Below are 7,277 nucleotides of genomic sequence, written 5' to 3' on the forward strand. Positions count from 1 at the left end.
GCAACTATTTTTCTTTTTCAGTTATACTATTTAAACAAATATTATAACTTCATTGTCATTGCTTCTTCATTTTTTTTGCTTTTTTTTTTTTTTTTTTACATTTATTTTAAGGTGAACAGGTCCAATAGGTGCAAGTTTCTCTAAAAAAAAAAAAAAGTGAAACAGTGCAGGGGGTTAGATTATTTTAACAGAAATGTTATTATTTAACTAGTTAATACTCCGGTGTCACCTTGTAAGGCAAAGATCTAATACAAACTAGCATTTGCTCTAAAATCTTGATTTAGGAAAGAACTCTTATTCTTCAAAGCACCTGTCTGAGAACCTCATGGGATGCTTTTCAGAGTTAGTACAGAGCAGATAAGTGGGAAAACCAGGCAATAGTAGTATTTCAATGTTGCTGGTGAGGAGCAAAGGCAAAAGTAGATGGAAGACACAAACAGCAGCAGAGCTGGGAACCAGGTCATTGCTAATTTAGTGAAGGACTGTTACACTAAATATCTAAGCTGTCCCCTCAGGCCTGGACAAAATCAAGAGCAGGTTTGATCTTGTCCCGAGAGCATCAGGTCACACCAGGTTTGCTGTGTCCTGCCCAGACCGTTCTTGAGCCTCCCTCTGCAGAAGTGCTCCGGGGTCTCTGGCTGCCTCTCGGGACATCTTGTAATGACATGGGCTGAGCAGGGCTGTGGTGTTACGCTGGTCACATTCTGTTTGGACAAACCTACCTTCTCCTGAGGAAAGGGCCCAAATGCCCTGCAAAGGTTTTAATGGTCCTGACCAGCCCTACCTGGAGCCTCCAGATGCCCCACACCCTCTGGCCCATGGGCTGGGCTCCAAGGAGCTCCATTTAAGCTCAGACCTGGGCCTGGCTTTGGCAGTGCTGTAGGTGTGTTTCTTCCCCTGGTCCTTTGGGCGGACTTTAGGCTTGTGTTGTAGGTAGGTGTCTCCTGTGTGCTTACCCTTGTAGGTACATTGCACTTTGTCTCCAGTCATGTCTTTCAGCCATTACTTTTGTGTGGGCTCTGGACCCATAGTGCAGTATTTTCTCCAGTCCTGTCTGCTGTTGTTTCCCAGCTGGACTCCTTTGGAATGGACCCTGGAAGCTGGCTCATTGCCTGCTTTGCTTGGGTCTGTGGGTAGAGCCTGCTGCTGACTCCTGTCTCTGCTTGTTGTCTGCTGGGGCTGCCCTTGGCCCCTGGCTTGTCCCCCCTAAGGGGACAGCTGGCCCTTGTTCCTCTCTGGCAGATGCTTCTGCTTGTCCCACAGAGCTGCTGGGGCCCTTTGTGCTTCCTGCTGAGGTTACACTTGCTCTTGGGAGCTGATGTTGCAAACAGATGTGTGAAGGCTCTGTTGAATTATTTGGGGTTCTTGCTACTGTTTATTTGTGTCCTGGTTGCAGTCAAAAAGTCAAAAGATTAGCCAAAAGCCCATGCTCCCTGATGTTTTTTCACCATCAGAGCTCAAGAAATACTTGCAAGGTAATAATTTAGTGTCTTGTGAGTTGGTGGCTGAGGGGCATCAGTCCCTCTTCTGCTGTCTGTGAAATTAATATTCAAAACAATTTTCTATGGTCAGTGGAGGCTTCTAGGTCAGACAAAACCTGATGGAGAGATTAAGAACAGTACCTTTCCCCTTTTCCTTTCCTCTTCAGCTTATGTACTTCTTTTTGGTTTTGTTTTTTTTTTTTTTGCCAAAACCTTTGCAGTCTCTGTTTATTCCTTATAGAGATTTTAAAGTTCTTTATGCTCCTTCCCTTCCTGTTTAACATATATGTTAGGGTATCTTAGTGCCAGTACCGTTTATTCTTGAAGCCTGGGAGAATGCTCAGAGTATGTCTTGCTGGATGCTTTTCTGGTACAACCACGCTTGCGCTCTTATGAGTCCTTATGTCCAAAATCCTGTATGAAAAATTGCATGCCTTGACTCTAAATTTAGTGTTTTCTTAGCCTGGAACAGCAGCTCGCATGTGTTTGCTATTGGCACGCAATACAAAGTTAACCTGAATTCCTTCATTTTAACAACTAAATTATAGTGGGGAGTTTTTCCTCATAATTATTATTTCTTTTTTTCTACAAACCCACTGCTTCTCTTCTGAAAAGATTTATACTCAGTTTGAAGGTAGCCTGTGACTGCTGAAGTGATTTGGAGGCAGATCTGCCAAAGCGTGTTCTGTGTAAGTGCTGGCAGTTCTGGACTTAGGTAGTGTCTCACACTTCTCAGGGATGGGGTTAAGGAAAGGAGAAGAAAAGACTTAATTCTGAAACAAGTAAGTTCATATGTGTAGTTTTTCCATTACTAGCAGATCACTGACTTCTGAAGAAAATTTATTTTCAAACAAGGTATGAAAAATTACGTTTGGAAAGATCAGAACTGATGAACTAGCACCTCTGGAGACAGGAAAATATTTTTGTAAGCAGCTGAAAATGCAAACTTATATCAGTGACTGTGTTGACAATGTAAATGTGTGTCAGAGACCATTATGTTGTGTAGACATGCCTGGTCTGGCTTTAAACTTGCTAATTTGGGTATTGGTTGTAATCCATAACTAGTCCAAGCTGGACTCTGTGCTTAATACCTGCTTCACTTCTTGGGAGGGTTTGGCAGCTCATGCTGAGCTTCGCGCTGTCACGGCTGCGCTGCCGCCTGTTCTGGCGCTTGCACAGATCTGTCTGCACCGTGCCGTCGCTCCGCGGAGGCTGGTGAACCCCGGGTGCCCGCTGGTGAGTCCAGAGAGGAAAACTGGGTGTTTTGCTGGGAAGCTGGCGGCACAGAGGTGTGTGGTGAGAAGGCGAGTGCAGGGCGGGAAGGGGGAGAGTGTGCAAGCAGGCGCTGTGCCCACCCAGGCAAAACAGGCCCTACCACTGTAATCGGCTGTCATGCTGCACTGGGCACCGAGGAGCTGGGATGTCGGCTGTAAACTCTTTAGTCAGGATTGCTCTGTGCAGCTCTTAGCACTGTGGGTCCTGATTCCTCGCTCAGGACCTGGTACTGCTGCAGTACAAGCAGCAATGGTGGCATTGGAGCGGGCTGTATGCTGGGCACAGGAGATAGGGCAGAGGTTTTTGCTCTCTTAAACTGGTTGGTGAGGAATGTTTTATGTCAATTATGGTAACAAATATCTGCAGTTTAAAACTGCTCCATATTTCTGCCACAATAATGAACTGCAAAGAGACAAAGAATTTGATTTTTACTAAAGAGCAAGTCTTTCCCCTTACAGAATTGTCAGCAATTCATTTCTCAGTGAGGCTGCTTCATACGTACATACATGAATGTGACTTAAAAGTGTCTCTGTAGGTTTGCAGTGTATCCACACTCTTTTGCAGGCACATTTAAATATGCATGTTGTATGCATATGTCTCATCTGTAAGTAAATATTAATTTATGTCTCAGCATGGTACAGGTGTGGAATTTGCATACGGTATCTGTGCTGGGGTGTGTGTGAATGCTTGGGTGGTGAATGTATAGGAGAAGGAATGTGTACCTTTAAGTGAAGCATCTTCAAATGCACCACACCCCATGCTATTGACATGACTGTGCCTGAGAGGCAGGTAGGAAAGTGTGTTTCTGTATGCCATGATACAGACACACCTGTGTACCCCTGAGCATTTGGTGGATGCCCATACACAGGCAGCTTGGGGACTTCTGTACACGAACGTGTGTGTGGGTGCCTGAGTTATGAGTGTGAACGTGTGTGGGCACACGTGAATGTGTGAGTCTGCACATGGTTGAGCATGGATGTGTGGGAAAGGGAGCATGAGTGAGCTGTACATTTCCTCCTGGTGAGTACAAGCGTAAAACTGCAGCATGGGGAGGACCTTGGCTGACAGTCTGGCAGTACCAAGCATGTTTGCAGAAGATGAAGCAGAATAGACAACACGGAAGTTATTTTTGTCTATCAGCTGAAGCATTATAGAGACATCAACAAGCTCTTGTCTCATGCCAGCTTAATTCCTAGTTAATCAGCAGTCTGCTTGGGCAAAGGAAGGAACTCACATCAGGGGCTGATGATGAGCCAAACTTCCCAATACCGATTTGGGAGCCTGCGAGGAGCCCTCAGTATTGCTGTGCTTGCCTGTGGCTGCGTTGCTGCCCACTGAGCAATGCTCTGGGGTAGCTGAATGCTACATCAGCTGTGTCCTGGTGGGAGCCACTCCTGCCTAGGGAATATGGGTTTGTCCTTTGGCTTGCCCTCCCCAGGTGGTCAACAGAAGCTTATTCTTCACTCTGTGATTAGATGCCTTAACCAGGCCAGTTTCAAGTGACTTAATTCCAAGGCTTCCACCCTCTCTTGTGGGGCACTTCCACATAACCTGCAAGCTGACTTACTTGCTTCACTCCCAGACCTTCCTCTGTCTCTGGTGCTCTGTAGAGATGCTGCTTTTTTCTTCTCTCATTCATGAACTAAACCTATCTTTGCTCACGGGACTTGTATATTGCAGCTGAGGGCCAACTCACTTATCTCTTCTGACCTGACTTTCCCATCTCTTTGCTGGAAAGCCACCTTCCACCTTCCTCCTTATTTTTCTTCCGGCCAGTTTCTCTGATGCCACAGGCATCCATGGTGTGGAAGGGTGCCTGCCTGCTCAGGTACTCTCAGTCAAACTGATTAGTTTGCACACATCCTGGCAACCAGCTTGATAGTTGCTTTCTGTGATGCACTGGCATGGTGTCCTATTGTACAAATGTCCACGGAGAGTAACAGGGAATGGCAGGTTCTCATCTGTGGCTGCTTGGGATTCAACTGAAGGAGTTACCATGGGGTGAAATGAGCTCGGGAGTGTGCCTTGAGTGTTGGCTATTTCAGGCAGTTTCTGTGCATGTCCTTGTCCTGCAGCACTCTGTACTAAGGGCAAAGTCATCAAGGGCAAACACACCCCATTTTTTACCACCCCCCCACCCCCCCCCCCAAAAAAAAAAAAAGCTAAGCTACCATGGATTTCCTAGGTATTAGAAAGCACCCATGGGCAGTTGTTATGGTATAGCTGGTGTTCATGCCCTGTCTGCTTTCATATTGGTATTTTATCATGATTAAGTATAGTGTGATCCAACCATCAAAGCACTCATGCAACCCAGCACGTGAGCTTGCCTTTGGCTTTGCTGGGTGGATTGATCTCTTATCCTTTTGGATGCTGAGCAGGTTGAGGCTTATTTCATTCTTGAAAGGGACGTGATCAATGAATTGTGGGTGCTGTCGCCATTGCTGTGGTAGAAGACCTTATGTGTACTAGACCATAGGCATAAAAAGAGAGGAGAGCCTTCACTTGGCCCTGTCTTAGCTGCTGAGCTGACAAATGAGAGAATCAGGTATCATCCACTATAGTGTTTGATATGCTTTGCTCTGTGTCATTAATAAACCTGTGAATTGGCCTGACACCAAACTCAGCTATCCCCTCCCCTGTGCTGATCATTACTGTGTTACCTTACCTTTGTTTCATGGGCCATCAGCCAGGTGTCAGCCCACGGGATAGTGTTCTGTGCAAGCCCATCTGGTGTTGCTTTCCTACTAGGGTTTTGCCTGGCCCCTTTCTCAAGGCTACTACAGTACTGCTGGACTTGCCCCACTCCCCTCCTGTACTGGCACAAGTCCATTTGTGTTCCAGACCTTTCCCAACTCTCCCAGTGGACTGCTTGGCAACAGTGCTTATCACTGTTAGTGCTGTGAGGCCAGGTAGCCCAGCAGAGGCCAGCATAGCTGTGTGCAAGGTGCTGTGCGAACACACAGAGCACATACATCTAAAGACGTCAGGGTGGGAGGTGTGAAGTGGTTGGAAGGGAAAAGCTGAGAAGAGGGGAAAAAGAGGCACTGAGAAGGGAAGTGGCTTGTCTTGCTTCCCCTGGCACACCTGGATTGTTTCTCATCTCTGTTGTCTAGAAGGCCAGGTTAAATACTTCTGAACACTTTCCTACCTGGCTTTTTTCAACCAAGAGCTCCAGGATCAAAAACTCTATTGCTGTCTGAAGCTCTTAAGCAATATGTTGCTCACTCTGGGATCTTCCCATGTAACCTCAGCTACTTTGGCCTGGGAAAAATGGAAAGCAGATCCTGAGAATACTTTTGATGGGAAGCACCTGGCCAAAGCCTGGTAACAGGGGAACAGGTGAGGCTGGCAGGGGAATGGAAGAAGTGGTCTGGAAGTGAGTTCCTAGTCTCTTCAGCAGCACAGTCTCCCTGCTGGGTCACTGGCCTAGGGCAGATATTCCTCCTGGCAGAGCCAGGCGAGCCAAGTTGTTTCCGTGGCAGTCATCTGGGCTGCGTGTCCATGCTGTATCCCAGTGTCCCCATCTCCCCTTGCAGTTCACAGTGCAGTCTTCTCTGGTGGTGTGCTAACAGGCGGCTGCATTATTCTGCACGATCTTTTCGTGTGCCAGAGGGGAGGGTACACACAGTGGCCTGCACAGGAATACTCCAGTTACCTCCTGGGGTCAAATGGGACATGCCACATGCTTTTTGGTTAGGCTTGGGGAATACTGGTGGCTGTACAGATGAAGCCTCAGCAATGTGACTGGTGTGTGTGTGTGAATTACTGACTTTCTGAAGTTTGTTGCTGTTGTTATTTTGATTTCACCTTTTCTCCTTCATCATCGTGTACCCCCCAAGTACAGTGCCTTTTTGTTCTGCAGCACTCACTCCCACTCCTCCTTTTTGTTCTGCCTGCCCAACCTCAGCTCTTGCCCCCACCCTGGCAAAATTGGGGTGATGGCAAGAGAGTTGGATCTCTTCATCTAGAGTGCTGGATATTTGAGGCTCCTTCTGTAGTCAGCAGAGCCAGAGATATCTTCAAGGGAGGTTCATTTGACCTAAGATTCAAGTTACTCTGGAGCAGTTCTTGGGTTGGCTCTGTGCCTGTGAGACACCTAGGCTAGATGAGCTGGAGAAGACCTGAGGGGTATGTGTCAGTGGGTCAGACAAAGCTGCAGAATGACTTAGGACAGGAAGGACTGAGCAGGGGTAATCAGGTCTGTTTCCTAGAAACTCCTCACTGGTCCCCCTGTTAGTTCCACAGTGGTGGATGTTTTATGGTCAGTGCTGAGCAAGTGCATATGCCGTCCCTGTTCTGTCCTGCCTGGGGTCTCTAATAGCAGTGACATGCAGAGAGGAGTGCCACAGAGAAAAACATTGCTCTGACTCTGGCGCTCAGCAGACTGTGGTCGTAGCTGCTGGAGAAGGAGTTGAGATTGATGTGAAGGGTAGCTGCATTTCTGTCTCTCTAGCCTCTTACTAGGACTTGGCGAACGCTCCACGTATTGTGGTTTGCTCATCTCCTCTTAATCACCTTCAT

This window comes from Falco biarmicus, chromosome 9 (assembly GCF_023638135.1).
Source record: "Falco biarmicus isolate bFalBia1 chromosome 9, bFalBia1.pri, whole genome shotgun sequence".
NCBI lineage: Eukaryota > Metazoa > Chordata > Aves > Falconiformes > Falconidae > Falco > Falco biarmicus.